General features: G+C 35.5%; 1 pseudogene; it reads right to left on the bottom strand.

The window, feature by feature from the left end:
- Positions 1-1978: 1978 nt before the first annotated feature.
- On the bottom strand, positions 1979-3572 carry LOC149215378 (expansin-like A1; annotated as a pseudogene).
- Between the last annotated feature and the right edge of the window lie 14806 nt (positions 3573-18378).

The raw sequence follows: 18378 nt of genomic DNA, 5'->3' as shown, positions 1-18378 counted from the left end.
AGCTTCTCAAGCAAAAGGAAAAAACCATGAAACCATATTTTTAGTCTTGATTAGAGGAAATTATGGTATAGTCTTGAGCACTGCTAATTGGTGGATCAACAGGATCTCTAATAGGGTCCGTGAGATCCCTCAAGGCCGAGTCTGACACCAAAAGAACTCTCCATGCGACTCGTAAAAGAGTCAATGTTGTTAAGTCAAAACCTATGATTCCTTAACATATGCGTGATACCTTCCAACCCACAAAACACATTATAATTTTCAACTTGATTGTCCTAGAGAATTAAATGTAACAAAGTATTCATTTTTTGATGCATGGATAGAGAATGCAAGGAAATGGAGTCTTCTCTTCCTAAGTATACCCAGGTTTGGACACAGTTTGGAACACATTTCAACCCATCACCAATAATTTGTGGATCATAATGATAAGGGCGATCCCCAGATTATTGAGACTCCAAAACTGGAATTTCTTTACGAACATCAAGAGGGACAAAATCAAAGAAAGTTCCTACTGTGTCAAAGGCAAAACACCGAGACCGTTTAACTCCAACATTACCTATACTGCCTCGTCAGCTCACTATTCTCTGAAAGGATCCATAATGGAAGCAACAAGGGAACAACGCAAACAACCAGTAAGAACACTAGAACTGAAATAGAAAGCAAATGGATGAACCGTCGCCCCTTCTAAACTAGAGCGAAAGACAATTGGTTCATCACCCAAACTCCAAACTAGAGGTCCAAATTCAAGTAGGGTTTGGAATTCACCACAATGTAAGGACATGAGACACCACAACCTCCAACGAGGTACCAGTCTTTGGTGAATGCAAATAACCAAAAGGACCACAAGAAAATTTCACACACCAGGGGAAAATAACGACATAGAAAAGGCGGTTCGAAACCTAAAGCGACAATTAAGATCCTCAATCAACCTAATAGAACCCCAATTCGCAAGCCCAAAGAACTCTAGAGATGGAAACAAAAAAGGCCGGAAAAAAACCTTGAATAATTTTGAGTCCTCTATCAACATAACTAGTATCCCCTCAACTTTAGTACCACACCGAAAAATGACTTGGTTTCAATTTTTCACTGTAATTTTCTTTGTCAAATTGCAACCTTTAAAATTTTTGGGCAATAACAAAATTATGCTAAAGGTAAACTTTCTTCTTTTAGAATACTTTCTCCAACAGTAATTTCTCGTGTATTTATTTAAGCAAATGGTTGAAAGTTACCCTTCAAATAAGATTTAGGAACATAATTTAGCTTTCCGAGTCTTAACAATAAAATAATTCATTAATTTTTCCTTAAATCTTTGAGGCACTCCCAACGAGCACATGTCATAATAATAATAACAATAATAAGTTCAATGCATCACATGAAGGGACACATATATTCAGCGAAAGGTCGAAGGATAAATTAAGAATGTATGTGAAGACTCATAAAACTAGATGATCACGATGAAAGACCCAATTTATTTTGTACAATTGTATTCCAAGGAAAAAAAGAAAACAAAACCAAAACCAAACAATTTTTATCAATATATTAAGTTTAAAACGCGTTCATACTAAAAACTCAATAGATTATTGGCAACACAATTTATTAAAACAAACCACTTACATTGCTGGTTAACACTACGACTAAAACATCAAGTAATTGTAATATGCTTTTCCACATTTTAATTTAATATTTTAAAATAACCGCGCGTAATCTAATCTATTTCTATTTCAACTCGTAAATTCGTTTTAATTTAGTATTTTCAACTTGTAAACTCATTAATTATTTCTAAAATTGCTGTCCACTTATACCATATATAAAACCTCCTTAATCAATAATGATAACTCCTCAAGTGAAGATCAGATCAACAATGGTTAATTTCAAATAAGAAAAAACATTGTTTACTGAGTGTTGAAAAAGCAGTATTTCGAATTGAAATACATTACTTTTTATTTATTTTATAGGTAAACATAGAAATAGAAATCCGGAAGGTAACCCTAAGCAGATGGAAATAAGGTAGGCCCCTTAGTTTTGATCTTTCCAGTCGCCTGTTGCGCAGGAAGTGCAGTTGAATTCGAGTGCTCTTTCTGAAATCTGAAGTCCGGAGTCATAAACAGAGCCGACTTTCCAATTTGCAGGTAGCAAATTGCGTCCAGCCTGCCACACCCAACTTCCCTCCGCGCCACCGGTAACCAATAACCGGAACGACAAGGAAGGGGGCTGGCCTTGCCTATCGAATAAATCAGTGTTGACAATCTCCCAAACTGCACTGTATTTGCGCGGACTCATACTGTACCATCTCCATTGTCCTACCTGCGATACCAGTCAGTCCATTGAGATTCAAATGGTGTGATGTGTAATTTTTTGTAACGTGTTTCTCAATTATTGTATTTCTGTTTTCGGTGAGATTCTAATGTTATTTCTTAATTAAGATAATTAGAAAAATGAGTGATATGAAAATGACAGGTGGTTACTCACCCGGGCAACTTCAACGGCGGAAATGTCTGTTTGGCCTCCTTCGTACAGAAACTTGACAGCAAGAAAGTTCGGGTACGCACTGCTTTCGTCTACCTTGATAGCCATATTTTTGCCTGGATACTCGCATGGGACTCTGTAATAACACACACATATAAATATAAATATTCACACTTGTAACTGCAAATACCATCGATCTTATTGCTTTTTTGTTTGTTTCTGTTTTCGTGCTCACCGTTTATACTCCACGTCCAGGCCAGCGAGCCAAGCTCAGGAAGGTGGGAGAGTATACGTAAAAATCCGTCCTATCGTCGATTGACATGCCTGTAACCACAACTTTCACCCCTGATTTGGTGCAAAGTGCTGGATCTGTACATCTTATCTGATTTGGTTCAACTCAATTAGCCAAAAGAATGATAATAAACGGTTCCCCCGAGAACATTTGAGGAGATTAGCGTAGGAATTCATATCATAATTGATTTGATGATTTCATTAAATGATCTGAATTTATATCATTTTTTGAAAGCTAAAGCTAGATGATTGAAAATAAAAATTCAAATAAAACCAATTCCATAACACACCTGATAGCATGCACCGCATCCTTTTCCGTCCCTATATATTTTGGTACTTGCTGTGGCCACTGACTGCTTTCCACTGTTCATGAGATTTGTTGCATACGGTCCATACTGACATGATGCATCTACAAACCAAGACAGGTCAGGTCGTGATGAGATTTTGTAACTTTAAGTAAGGGGGCAACCATTTTAAATTTTATATAGAAAATAAAACGAGATTCATAATTTGAAAGGTTAAAACAAAACTCATAATGAAATTTTACATCCCAAATTATTAATATCGGTGCATATTCTGCATTCATTCTCAAAACCGAATCCAAATATGAACGTGGCGAGATTCTCTATACATACATACCATTGATGATTTCAGGCAATGGAGGCTGGCTGTGGTAGACGAGTTTGGATTTGTAGAGGCAGCTATCACAACATAATGATCCAGGGATTAACGTACAGATAGCCAATAACAATGAAATTGCACATCTAATAAGTGGGATGTTTGAATATAGAAACCCCATGGTTATGTTGTTCACAGTTGAAACAAAAACGAAAGAATGTGGATTGAACACACTCTCCACGATAGCTTTTATAGAGAGACTGTGGTGACCACTTTGCTTTGGGAAAGGAAAACTGGGGAATCGCTGATACATGACCAAGAATGTTCCCTTTCGATTTTGATTAATACAATACAGTCAAAATTTTACAGTTGTCTAAAATAAGAAAATAGAGATTTATTTGACACTGGGATTTTGAATGACGATGAACACAAATCTCAAGAAATAGATATTTGACCGGTTGCTTTTGAATCATCAATGAATTTAGCTATTTCAACTTGGAACAATGATGAATTTGGGTTCCTTTTTTCTTTCTTTGGAATTATTATCATCATTTCGCCCTTTTTTCCTTTATTTGGTATTATTATAGGTTTGGTAGATATTTCAAAAAAAAATCGGAGTTAGTCAAATTTACAAAAAAAATAAAAATAAAAAATTACATAATAAAATATTTTACGGCTGGCTAAAATATAAACCTATACATATTTGACACTTGGCATTTGAATGGCCATGAATAAAATTTTCAAATACACACGAATAGATATTTGAAAGGTTGAATAGATATTTGAAAGGTTGTTTCTTAATAGTGATGGATTTGGCTGTTTAAACTTGGAACAATGACGAATTTGGGCTCCCAGCTATTTTTGGCAGTTATTTTTCTTTGTTTGGGATTATCATAGGCTGGATAGCTATTTTCTAAAAAATTGGAGTTAGTCAAAATTACAAAATAAATATTTTCAAATAATTTAATATAACCTATAATATCTTGGTTAAAGAGAGAAGCGTGATTCCCAATAATTTTCATATATTACGGAATAAGACTTTGACAAATAAATTTTCAGCAATGTGTCTCAAGTGAAACTTTTATTTGTAGTCATTTTTAATAGCTGGCATCATTGACTATCATATAATAGAAACGTATATGTAATATACTATATGGTTAATTTAATATATTTTATAGTTTGTGGTTTCTAGAAGGTTATTTTCATTTCAATTTATTTAGCGTGATACAAAAGAAAACTTTTCATATCAAAAGGTCTATAAAATTATGGAAACCCACTTTGCATAAATAGAAAAATAGAATTTGGAAGAATATGATATTCAAATGGTTTGATAAGTGGCTAAGTCTCTATGTGTTGGAATTTGGTCCATTTCATGGGTTGAAGATAACCATAATACAAAATTGAGGTTTTTGACTTCAAATTTGACCAAAAATATAATAATTCATTTCAAATAATTACAAATATTATATGCTAACATTGGTAAAGGGAATTTAGGGAATTGTATCCACTTCAACATTAGGAAAGACAAATTTCTTCTTTAGAAAAATTGCAAATTTGCCACAATTTCCACGCTAGATTACGATGATGGTAAACAAGGAGAAGATTACAAATGTACAAAGTCCTTTCTTCACTTCCCATATAGCATCTTACGCCATCCTTTGAGGAACTACATCACCGAGTCCCCACTAGCAAAAGTCCTAGAGGTTGAGCTCTATAAGTTGAATGTTAAAATTCCCATGTTGTTTTAGAAAGATTCGAGTTGGTGTTTTAGGCAGTTGCTTCATTAGCGTACCTCTAATTGTCTATTTTCGGTGTTGCAACGAGGGCGTTTGTTATCCTTGGTTATAAATGCTCGGTGGATATCCTAGGATTTGATGAATATATCGATTCATTGGTTGCATAGATTTTTTTTTATTATTGATTTTCTTATAAGCTAAGAGTTATTGCATTGTTTTTTTTTAAAGAAAAAGTTATATTTCCATTAAATAAACTGCATTCTGGCCAGAACCAATACATTCAAAAGCAACATCAAATCTATATCCCTGCAAAACAACTCTGACCAGAGGCAGAAGGTTTTCAGAGTTTTCTTTCCCAACTTTTCTACTACATTATCCTTATACATTCACCAAAAAACCCCATTAAGCTTTACATACTTGCATAACATAATATATATATATATATATATATATATATATATATATATATATATATATATATATATATATATATATATATATATATATATACACACACACACACGCACACTGACTAATCAACATCATTTGGCACATGCTGTAAAACTTCTTCCATCTATGCTACCTCGACTTCCGCTCACTGACCCACTTCCTCTGGCTCCAGCTGCATAGCCACTTGTTGAATTTCCATTTGAGTAATGATCTTCGGAGAAGGAGCACCCTGAATGCCCCTGTATTATTCATTGTCGCCTCCCTTCCCTAAGCCAAATGCCTCCTTTAGGACTAAGACAACTGTGATTTCTACTTTTTATTTCGAGTTCTCTACCTTGCAATCAAGATTCTCGATCTTCGTCATGATGACCTTCGATGCTGCCTGGAAAATTTCCATCTCCTCCCTCAAATCTTCCAGCTGACCCACCATGAGAGAAAAATGAGACTTGGCCTTGGATATCATTTTCCCTCCTATCCATGAGATCATTTCTTCCACTTCGTGCCTGAATGCCCCAAATGGATTCTCAGGAGAGTCTCTAGCTCCATTTCGAGACCGAGCAGCCATATCCTTATCACGGAAAGGGTGTGCTACAATCCACAATGAAAATGGCCCGCCTAACCATCTCCTTATAGCTAAGATAAACTCCAAGTTGACGGTGCTAAGGGTCACTTTAGATTCAATTCTCTTCGTTAATTCCCTCCATGCAATCAAATTCCTTTCCATTGCTTCTTTCTCCAAGAAAAATTCCCACACAATCGACCAAAGGCAATCCTCGTCGAACTCAGTAAGCACAATACCTTCGCTACCTCTCGACATTAAATCTCGGCTGACACAATCCCAACTATCCATGATCCTGTCATGCTTCACCATAATTATCCATCTGGAGAATGAGGTATCCAACTTATCTATGAGCCTCCCTCCACGTAACAGATGCGTCGAAGAATAAATTATGATATTAATCTTCAAACTTATCCATCAATAAGATTATTATTTGCATGGTTGGACTTAGATCATGATCCTCGCTTTTAGAACAATTAATACATCTATTGATGGTAACAAGGGAATCACAAAAAATTGATAAATGGGAAACTCCTTCGACTAATGCCAGTCTCAAACCTTTCCATAACCCAAGTTCTTCTGCGTGGTTATTTTTAGTTACTCCTAGGCCCATGGTGAACTTTTTCCAAACTTTTCCATCAGGGCAGAGAATAACCCCTCCGCTCCAACCTCCCACGAGATTTATTGCATTGTTAATGGTTTGTTAGGGGGTTTTGTCCAAGGCCAAGTTGGCGTAGGAGGGGATTTTTGACGGCCTCTATCCTTATCATTTACTAAAATAAGGTAGCGATGCACAACTTCTCGGAGTGTAAATATATTAATAGGTGTATCATGTTCCTTAACGACCATTTCTCATGGGTGCTTTAGGGTGGAGTTCATTGGAATTTTGATTTAATTGGCAATTGGTTCTCTTGGGTTTGGTTTGCCTCGCATTGAAAAGGTTTTCGCATTTTTTGAGGACCATAACTTTGTTTACTCCATGGAATATTATGTGTAAGTAATTTTTTTCTCATTAGGCTACCTCGACATCTCCCTTTCGATTTAGGCGGTGGAACTAAGTTTTCCATCAAATTTTGGCCAAATGAAATATGTCGATGAAAGATACTAGCCCTTTGGATTCGACTGAATATTTTGACTTCCTTTTAGTGTTTGCTGGCCATAGGAAGTGGATATGGTCTCATCTGTATACCCCCTTTCATCCTTTTTTTTTATTAATATTATTTTGTAGATATATAAAAGTAGACATGATGTATTTGCATATCATTATGTACTATGTCTAATATTATGAACAATAATCTCTTTTTTCCTGTATCAAATTTTCATTGGAATATTTGTGCAGAATACCCTTTTATTTACACGCATAATTTGAGAATAGTTTAATTTGTTAACGCAACACTCTCTACTAAAAATCTTAATTGTAAACCTACCTGGTCACTATTTTTCAAGTGACATTTGGAAACAATTTCATTGTTTATGTATTGTTCATATATAAAGTGATATTTTAGTTATAACAATTATGTGCATTTACCAATTTGTACACATTATTAAACATGATTTCATCATAATCTATATCTTCATCAGTATGATGGAGTGGTGGTGTTGAATTTTTTGAAATAATGAATAATATACTTTGTATTTCAAGAGATGAATGTCCATACTATTACGAGCTAAATTAAAAAAGGGCTTATCACTAATCTTTGACGAAACATAAAAGGTATTTTGTTTGTGATCATGATTGCAAAGAAGGCCTCTAATGGCCCAAGAATTTATCCCTCAACATTTTGAATTTATGTCATATAAAACATCATTTGAAGGATTATTATTGATATGATCCTACATAGGGAGAAAATGAGAAAAAGAACTATATATTTTGATATGCTTGTTACGGAGGAGAAAGGCATACGCCTTGATGCTTTGTCAATATAGAAATCCTTCTTGTGATTCTATAGACATTTTAGCTAAGTCATTGTTGGAGTTGTTTTCTCAATAAACATGCTTGAAAGTGGCTCTAGAGGAAGAGGCCTTGAGACTCTACACTACATGGATATCATAAATCCCAAGAAAAACATTATGGCTCTAGGAACCCTTATTAATCAACTCCGTTGCCAATATATAATTTCTCAAGACTCAAGTCTATTCTACATTGCTTTTCTTTGCTAGATTTATTGACTTCCAAAACAAAGAGTTATTTTAATGTCATATAACTGTGTTCCTAATATGTGGTTCAAGCAATTTTTAATCTATGTATTTCTCCACTCTAACCGTACATAAGTATCCATAGTTTCCTTGGTTCACATGCCTTGACTAATATAGGAGTTTGAGACACCATCTACTATCATCCTTTTGGTTTTGCTAGTCTTTACTACTTAAATATAATGGGAGTTTTCTTTTGTGATTCTCTTCCAACATAAATTTATAGCACATCTTTTTGATTCCACGATTGGTTCCAGGATGAGTTCCTTTGGTATCTAGTACAAAAGAGATACACCCGATTCTTATTAGATAGGGTATGTCCATCATTGTACCAAAGGGTTACCTAGTTAAGGGAGATGGACAAAAAGATATCATTCACAATTCATGTAGTTGTTACAAATAGTTAGAGTGCTTTCTCATATGAATTTACATCCTTTGAAGTCCCATTCTCAAAATTGATTATGCTATAAACAAAAAAGTGATGGTTTGATGAGAAACCTCTAGTGATTTGAATTCCTCAGATTCCCCTTGTTCCTTTTCAGCCATATATATATATATATATATATATATATATATATATATATATATATATATATATATATGTAATCGAGTTTATAATCAATTTTCGATGCGATGTTTTACATTAAATATATACATTATATTAAATGTGTTAAAATAACTCATCCATGGAATATCTTCTTTTAAATACAAATATTGGTGCACTCCAACACTATTTCGTTTTTACCTAGGCTAAAGTTATTTAAGATGGATAGGATCATTATACTATTTATCATCCATATTGATGCTTTCAAAGTGGATAAACTTGGACAAATCATCTTGCAACATAATTTTTATTATAGGTCCCATTATAGAGAATTAGGGTATGAAACCTTCAAGAACCATTTTTGAGGAATTAAATGATGATTTTTGTGGTAAAAACTATCCATTGCACCAAACCATTTGGACTTTTTCTATTCTCAAAGACCTTTTCAGTGATGCAATAATCACATCAAACAAAGTTTGTATACAAAAGTTATTCCTCTTGCAAGTTGACATACCATGTTGGCTACCATCATGGTACAAGTGGATGGCACATCAACCCATGTTACTCATTCATATGCGCCTAGCTACATGTGTACATTCAAGAAGACTATATAGAGTCCAAACCTGTAACTCTAGTTGAGGGTGGAGGGAGTAAAACCTTACCCTAGTTGGCTATCAAGTTATGTTAAATACTTAGATGCTAGTAGGAGAAGAGGTAACACTATAGAGTGCATGTACTCATTTGTACCTACCTATTTCCATACCAGAGAAAAGAGAGCAGAGCAACCTCAGGTTCGAGCTAAGTTTTCTCTTGTAAGGGTTTCACAGGGGGAAAAAGTATCTATTGTGGATGATGTGTGTATTTCTAGAATTTCAACTAATATATTCATTTAAGCACAAAAAATTAAATAAAGGATATAAAATCTAAAGCGAAATAAAAATTAACAATAAATATTTCAATATTTTATCAAATTTGTTATGATGAACTATTTATGTGAAATATCCATCATAGTTTATAGATTCCTTTCCATGTTTTGTACTAGTCAACAAGGTTTCCAACGTAGTATAATTGTTTTGAGACCCAACTCCATGTTGCAAAGGAAACTCTAACCAAGTATATGCATGAACATGAGGTATGCAATTCAATTTTATCTTCAATTTCCTCTCAAAATGAATGTTTTGGTGCTTTTGAAGGACACACTAGAGGAAAAAGGTCCAAATATGATGAATATGGGCTATGAAGGTAGAGGATTAGGCAAACATGCACAAGGCGTAGTTGAGCCAATTGTTGTTGAGGAGCTACTTTTTTGGGTAATGTCACAAATTTTGTAGGTTTATATCCCACATATTTCCCCTAGTAACCATCCCACCAGTAATTGAGATGAAGACATGGTACAACGAGTGTGAATGTGTTATTTTTTCAATATAACAAATTTACTTAAACAAAGTAATAACTCTAGAATATATTTTACCATTTATCCAAAGGATATGCATCTATATGGTCTGTAAATAAAATAATGACATAGTGAAATTGTATCTTGAATGGTGTTTCACCTACAAAATAACGAGTTTTTGAAGGTTCCCGTGCCACTCTTTCTGTACATCAAAGGATACATGAAAATTTGACCATCCTCTCATTTTTGGTGACATGAGGAGTTCCTTGATAAAACACTTGATGAAATCTCCTGCTTTATCATCTATATATTATTAAGCTATGGGATGTCACTCAGGCATGTGAGAGCGATCTTACGAAGCTTATTTAGTTCGATACCCAAGTCGATATACCCTATTTTTATCAGAGACATGTACATATGATGCAGGAGCATTGAGCTCAGAAGAATCATTGTACTTTAGTAGACATAGGGCGGTCTTGTGTTTTAAGGAAATTGGTTTCCTAAGTGTTAAAACTAATGTAATTACTTATGCTTTCGAGCGATTTTAGTGAGAATTAGGAATTAATTAAGTATAGTGAGGCATATTTGTAAATGTTCTCGAATGTTGGAGAACATGAGAGATTTAGGATAGTTGAGAGATTTGAGAATCAGTTGTACATATTAGATTAGGAGTTGGTTTCGTGATTTGTGGATTAAAGAGGATCCTTAGGGATAAAGATGAGATTTTAGTATTTTATTGAGAAGTTTATGGATCTAAACCAGGAATGGGTTATAGAATACTTTTGTATAAATGTAAGCCAAAAAGATAGAGAAAAAGTTAGTCAAGTTAGATAGTTAGCTGGTTAGATAGTTATTAGAGGCTTGATTGTAAGCCTATGGGCAGGTAGGAATACAGAGGCCACTAATACAAAATATCAGGCCAAGGAGAGAGTTCCTGTGCGAATACCTGTTTATTAATACAAACAACTCGATTTTGGGTTTGTGTGTGTGTGTATGGGGCAATTTAGTTATAATCTGTGTGTGAACTAGAGTAAGCTCTGTGTAACATAGGTTTCAGGTGGACTTCGAGCATAACACAGAGAAGAATAATGATATGAAGGATCGTAATGGATCGCTTGAATCCATTCGAAAGATCACAGTCGAGATTCAGGAGTGACTGTGTTAAGGGCATGCAGAGTTAAGCTCATGAGGAAGTTGTGATGCAGGGCATCTAAAGACCGAAACCATGGAAGAAACCAGAACCCACAGAAGAACACTGAAGAAATGGCATAAAAACGCAGTAAAGGGAAGAACGAAGAAGTGAAGTGTCGATCCATAGGAGCCGTTGGATCAGCTAGATCAATAGACGAGATTGTTTGTGATAAGCGGCCATGATTAAGTCGCGTAGAATGGAGTCAAGAAATGAACGACGGAGATCAAACCCAAGTGCTTGCGAAAGGTGAATCGTGGAAATTGATCTAGATCGTCAGATCAACAAATGTGTTAGATCGGCAAATATTAATGGCATAGGAATAGATCTGGATCGTCAGATTGACAGATTTGTTAGATCGATGGTGATCAACAACTGCGGGGGTAGGAGAGTACGGGTTCCCTTGATTGTGGCCAAGGTCCTGCACTCGCTCCTAGCCGTCGATCTCATATTCAACCTCTTAGATCATAGTCAACTGCGGGGGTTAAGGCTGTTTTAAACCGTGTGCTAGTTGAAGTTCCGCCAGCCGTAGAATGATGGCCTCTTATATCCAACGGATATCAGGTCATAAAGTGATCGAATGTTAATTTCAAAACCGGACACAAACATTTATAGATCAAGGATTTATATTCCTTATTAGCTCCGTAAGGGAGGGTAATCCTCATGCAAGTGCTTCACCCCATATCGATGTTAACCGTTGGATCAAGTGTGCTTTTACCAATGGTGGTGGATCGCCGATTAGTTTTGCATCGCAATATTTCATGAGTGGATGAACCTTGGCCTTAGGAAAATGCGATTTGCGATGTGCGAAGCTCGGGTGTATCAACAACAGTTGGATTGAATGGTAAGATCGACAATGGAGATTGAAGCCAATAAGGCTTGGGCCTGAGCGGAACCGAGAAGTTTATCAACGCGAGTTAAGTGATTTGAGTTCCGGAGGATGAATGGGTTTAAGTGGCGATACGACGCGACAACCATTGATCTGATGGAGTGAAATCAACGGTGGAGGCTGAATGTGATAAAGGTGAGCATCGGAAAATGTGCAAGGTCGTGGAATGGCGGAAAGACCAATCGCATATCGCAAATCGGGAGTTCTGAATGCCATATTCTTAAGAGTCCTTTGAATCTTCGCGATTGTGATAAATAACGAGATGGAATGTAGAGTTGGGGAATTTCTAACTTAAAACAATATTTTTACTGGAAATGTTGACTAAAGTTCAGACTATTGAATAGTCAAATAAACGGTTCCACATGAGATTTAATTAAGGGACTTAAACCTTTATTTGGGAAGGTTTTCATCATGGATCAGGTGATTAAGGCCTGGGACCAGTGACATGCAATTTTATTTTCATAATGTGGGTATTGTCGGCTTAGGCTGGCATCAATTTGGTATCAAAGCAGCACAAAGAAACTCTGTGTGAAAATTTCTTTGAAAAGAATTTAGAACAGAGTTATGTTTTAAGATGTGTATGCAGGCAAGAAGAGATCAAATTTTAATCTGACAAATAGTAGGCACAAAGAGATAATGTGTAGCAAAACTTGCAGATGAAAAAGAAACAGAGGAAAATCCATTCAAAGTGCAGGTGAACGGTAGAACAAGATCATGCGGAGGTCTTGAAGGTGAGATGATATGTTTTGTTTTAATTTGATTTGAAGATTGGAGAGTGTGTGGTCTTTATATAGATGCACAAGTAACAGCAAAAGAAGGTGATAAGATTGCAGCAACCTAGAGAAAGGAGTGCTCAATTGGTTCGAGAGGAAAGAACCAGAGATATGCCAAAAGACTGAGCTCAGAGGAGAGAAGCTTAGTGAGGCATATGTAGCAAGACGGAGACTTGTTATTGCAGAGGTATTGTTGCAAATCACAAAGGCGATTACACAAAGGATGTGGGTAGAATTGCTAAGTAATGAAGGAAGCTGATAAGACTTTCTAAGTGAAAGAAGAGGTGGTCAGAACCAAGTATTTCATTGTGATTGATATACAATAGGACAATTGTGTTCTTAGAAGGTGCAAATGAGTTGAAGCCTAGAAGGAGCAGAGAGAAGTGCTCAAAAGAGGTTCCAGAGATAAAGAACGAGGGGCTTGCAAAAATACCAAGTAGAGAAGAAAGCTTGGTGAGGTAAGTGGTAGCAGAGAGGACTTGTTGTTGCGGAGGATTTAGTGCAGCTCATAGTGAGTGAGTTAGGAACTCATCGAGATGGAGAAGAAGTTGACTACTGATAGTCATAGAAGAGGTTCTGAGGGAGAACACAACAAAAGAAAAGTGAAGGAGGATGCCAAGGAAAATGGCAAGAGAAGGATTCAAGAGGAGCTTGACAAGGAAATTGCAGAGATAAAAGAACAACTCGATGGATTAAGGAGGATACTGGAGGAAAGCCAAAGACAAGGTTGGGTCTTGAGGAAAAGGGTAGTAAAGTGGCATAAGTTACAGAGAAGGCTACAATAGATGCAAGTAAAGTGGCTAATGGAAAAAATCAGAGAAGCTGAGTTGGAAATGGAAGTGTCCATTTGTGAACCAGAGCAGGGTGAAGTTCTGGGTGAAGAAGAAGGAATTATTGATGATTTTCTGAACTGTTGGAAAAATGCAGCCCAACAGGAGAATGTAAAACCTTATATTGTTGAATCTAATAATTTTTATGTGATTACAGGTTTTGCAGAGGATGAGAAATCTTTTGAAGCTATAAAAAGTATGGAAGAGTATCATTCATAAGATAAAAACTCTGAAGTAAATAATAATGGATAATGTCTCTTGAATGAGAAAAGCAGTGAATCATTGCAGAAGAAAGAATTTAGTAATACATTGATGTTTGAGGCCATGACAACACATGAAAAATTTCTTGTGAAAGGAGATGAAATTCAGTCTGAAGAACTGATATGTGAAACAACAGTTGAGACTGTTGAACCTTGTAATTTTCAAATTGATAATTTGTGTATAAATGTGGGAATCATAAGTAATGATGAAGTACTGATGAATTGTCACGGATAAATTGAGTTGCTGGAATATTTGCTGGGAAATTCAGAGTGTGACAGTATGATTGCAGAGGAAGGAGTTCACTACAGTGGACAAGAGTAGGAAAACATCATTAGAGCAGATGATGTGGAGGATGGTCTTAGCTCCGTAAGGGAGGGTAATCCTCATGCAAGTGCTTCACCCCATATCGATGTTAACCGTTGGATCAAGTGTGCTTTTACCAATGGTGGTGGATCGCCGATTAGTTTTGCATCGCAATATTTCATGAGTGGATGAACCTTGGCCTTAGGAAAATGCGATTTGCGATGTGCGAAGCTCGGGTGTATCAACAACAGTTGGATTGAATGGTAAGATCGACGATGGAGATTGAAGTCGATAAGGCTTGGGCCTGAGCGGAACTAAGATGTTTATCAATGCGAGTTAAGTGATTTTAGTTCAGGAGGATGAATGAGTTTAAGTGGCGATACGACGCGACAACCATTGATCTGATGGAGTGAAATCAACGGTGGAGGTTGAATGTGATAAAGGTGAGCGTCGGAAAATGTGCAAGGTCGTGGAATGGCGGAAAGAGCAATCGCATATTGCAAATCGGGAGTTCTGAATGCCATATTCTTAAGAGTCCTTTGAATCTTCGCGATTGTGATAAATGATGAGATGGAATGTAGAGTTGGGGAATTTCTAACTTAAAACAAACTTTTTGTTGGAAAGGTTGACTAAAGTTCATACTATTGAATAGTCAAATAAACGGTTCCGCATAAGATTTAATTAAGGGACTTAAACCTTTATTTGGGAAGGTTTTCATCATGGATCAGGTGATTAAGGCCTGGGACCAGTGACATGCAATTTTATTTGCATAATGTGGGAATTGTCGGCTTAGGCTGGCATCATTTTGGTATCAAAGCAGCACAAAGAAATTCTATGTGAAAATTTCTTTGAAAAGAATTTAGAACAGAGTTATGCTTTAAGATGTGTATGCAGGCAAGAAGAGATCAAATTTTAATCTGACAAATAGTAGGTGCAAATAGATAATGTGTAGCAAAACTTGCAGATGAAAAAGAAACAGAGGACAATCCATTCAAAGTGCAGGTGAACGGTAGAACAAGATCATGCAGAGGTCTTGAAGGTGAGATGATATGTTTTGTTTTAATTTTATTTGAATATTGGAGTGTGTGTGGTCTTTATATAGATGCACAGGTAACAACAAAAGAAGGTGATAAGATTGCAGCAAGATAGAGAAAGGAGTGCTCAATTGGTTCGAGAGGAAAGAACCAGAGATATGCCAAAAGACTGAGCTCAGAGGAGAGAAGCTTAGTAAGGCATATGTAGCAAGAAGGAGACTTGTTATTGCAGAGGTATTGTTGCAAATGACAAAGGCGATTACACAAAGGATGTGGGTAGAATTGCTAAGTAATGAAGGAAGCTGATAAGACTTTCTAAGTGAAAGAAGAGGTGGTCAGAACCAAGTATTTCATTGTGATTGATATACAAGAGGACAATTGTGTTCTTAGAAGGTGCAAATGAGTTGAAGCCTAGAAGGAGCAGAGAGAAGTGCTCAAAAGAGGTTCCGCAGATAGAGAACTAAGGGCTTGCCAAAATACCAAGTAGAGAGGAAAGCTTGGTGAGGTAAGTGGTAGCAGGGAGGACTTGCTGTTGCGGGGGATTTAGTGCAGCTCATAGTGAGTGAGTTAGGAACTCATAGAGATCGAGAAGAAGTTTACTACTGATAGTCATAGAAGAGGTTCTGAGCAAGAACACAACAAAAGAAAAGTGAAGGAGGATGCCAAGGAAAATGGCAAGAGAATGATTCAAGAGGATCTTGACAAGGAAATTGCAGAGATAAAAGAACAACTCGATGGATTAAGGAGGATATTGGAGGAAAGCCAAAGACAAGGTTGGGTCTTGAGGAAAAGGGTAGTAAAGTGGCATAAGTTATAGAGAAGGCTACAATAGATGCAAGTAAAGTGGCTAATGGAAAAAATCAGAGAATCGGAGTTGGAAATGGAAGTGTCCATTTGTGAATCAGAGCAGGGTGAAGTTCTGGGTGAAGAAGAAGGAATTATTTATGATTTTCAGAACTGTTGGACAAATGCAGCCCAACAGGAGAATGTAAAACCTTATATTGTTGAATCTAATAATTTTTATGTGATTACAGGTTTTGCAGAGGATGAGAAATCTTTTGAAGCTGTAAAAAGTATGGAAGAGTATCATTCATAAGATAAAAACTCTGAAGTAAAGAATAATGGATAATGTCTCTTGAATGAGAAAAGTAGTGAATCATTGCAGAAGAAAGAATTTAGTAATACATTGATGTTTGAAGCCATGACAACACATGAAAAATTTCTTGTGAAAGGAGATGAAATTCAGTCTGAAGAACTGATATGTGAAGCAACAGTTGAGACTGTTGAACCTTGTAATTTTCAAATTGATAATTTGTGTATAAATGTGGGAATCATAAGTAATGATGAAGTACTGATGAATTGTCACAGAGAAATTGAGTTGCTGGAATATTTTTTGGGAAATTCAGAGTGTGACAGTGTGATTGCAGAGGAAGGAGTTCACTACAGTGGACAAGAGTAGAAAAACATCATTAGAGCAGATGATGTGGAGGATGGTCTTAATTGACCATTAAACATTAGCCCTCCAAAATTTAAATGACAACCTTGGTTGGCACATTGATTTGCTTCCTAGTTATGAGCCCTTAGAATGTGCTTGAAACTCATCTTTGGGATGTCTTTTGATACCTTCTTAATTTGACTTAGGGTATTACCCATATCTTTGTCTCTATAGGGAGATCCTTTGACCAAATACTGAATTGTTAAAAAGGAGTCACCCAACATAATGAGAGAGCATACATGAAATTATTTGGCAAGAAGAATGCCTTGGAGCAAACCATAGGCTTGTGCCTGATTATTTACCATCTCCCCAAGCCTCATGAATACTCTAAAACTTCGATTCCCATGAATAATCTAAAACTCTGATTTTTCCAATGCCATAAGAGGCCCCTCTCCCTCCTACCGCTCCTACTTTAAATTATTATTAATTTTAAAGAAAATTAAAATGTAAGTTAAACATACATGTTTTTTTGAAAACATCTAATAAGACTTGTTGATATGACATTTTTTTAACGTATCAATTTAAGTAAAATGAAAGAAATGGCATAACTACTTTTGACATAGATCTCAACTTTTGATCTGCGACTACTATTAAAAATGATATAGAATATTCCATGTGACTACTTCTAAAAAATATAGAATATTCCATGGACATAGCTACCATCCACCCAATAATTATTAATGATTAAGTTAAAATTATGGAAGTGTTATTCGAAAATAGATATGCCTTTCTGCATAAATATATACATAGTTTACATAGAAATATTTTATTTATGGACCACATCTTCCACTTTAAAAAAAATTGGTGATTCATATATTTTTAAATACACTTCAATAAAGAAAAATCACTTAAGCCTACATATTCGAATATTTTATTTATAATTCACAATGTTTATTTTTATTTTTATCATTATTAATATGTTTAAGTGACACATATTAATTTATATTAACAATTGAAGTAATTACACATTTCCTAATGATTTTTTAAGTCTTTTTGTCTTTGAACAATGAAATGTTATTTTACATTGCCAACATCAAAATATCTTTTTCCCTCTATACATATATGGGAAGTTGATATTGAAATAAACTAATTAAGAAACATATTTAAATAGTTTAGTTTAGTCATGTATTGAAATCATTTTGGAGAGTAATGAATGACACATCTTGCTCTCAAAAGTAAAAACATCATATTATTTTTTATTTTAATTACTTTGTTTTTTTATGAAATATAATGGTTACAAATATCAATTAGTTGATTTATTTATTTATTTATTTTGCCCTTTTTTTTAAAGGTAGGAATCAGCCACATGGGGATTTGAACCTTGAATCTCATGGTTTACACAGTACGGGATAACACG

The sequence above is a fragment of the Pinus tabuliformis genome, chromosome 1_1 (genome assembly GCF_031772625.1).
Source record: "Pinus tabuliformis cultivar Carrire ecotype Pingquan chromosome 1_1, CPIR1, whole genome shotgun sequence".
NCBI classification, from domain to species: Eukaryota; Viridiplantae; Streptophyta; class Pinopsida; order Pinales; family Pinaceae; genus Pinus; species Pinus tabuliformis.
This window is presented reverse-complemented; position numbering and strand designations above follow the sequence as displayed.